We start from the raw sequence: 544 nt of genomic DNA, 5'->3' as shown, positions 1-544 counted from the left end.
ACATGCGCGACGAATTAAAATACGAACCTGGGGTGGAAAGGAACTGAGCTAAAGCTGAAGTTTCTCGGCGGAAAATATTTGTTTTTTTCTCCAATGCGAGAGATCAACTCTCACGGTCCATACCGAAGGAAGAAAATTCCTCTTAAGCGGAGGATCGAATAAGCAACGTTTTGGAAACCCTTTCCTCCCCGATACTTGGAAGGAGTTCCGTCGAGTTTTAGAGCGTTCATTAGCACTCTCCGCTGTTAATCACCCCTGGTGTGCGAATTGGCAAAAATCATTTGAGGACGCGGTGAAACGTGTCGAAATTCGACAGGTCGGTCCCCTTAAGAGGGCATCGTTAGGGTTGTTCCGATTCCCCGTGACTCATCCGCGTAGGTCTCGATATATCGGCGGGCTCGCACACGCGCCCGATTTCACCATAAAACGTGCACGCTCCACGGTCCCGGTGTGTTTGAATGTGGGCGGGGTGGGTTGCCATTTGCAATGCAAACGATAACACAGCGTATCGCACGAAAACGCGCACACAGACAGAGGTAGAGCA

Source organism: Habropoda laboriosa, unplaced genomic scaffold (genome assembly GCF_001263275.1).
Source record: "Habropoda laboriosa isolate 0110345459 unplaced genomic scaffold, ASM126327v1 scaffold34, whole genome shotgun sequence".
In the NCBI taxonomy this organism is placed as follows: Eukaryota; Metazoa; Arthropoda; class Insecta; order Hymenoptera; family Apidae; genus Habropoda; species Habropoda laboriosa.
Note: the sequence above shows the minus strand (reverse complement) of the source record.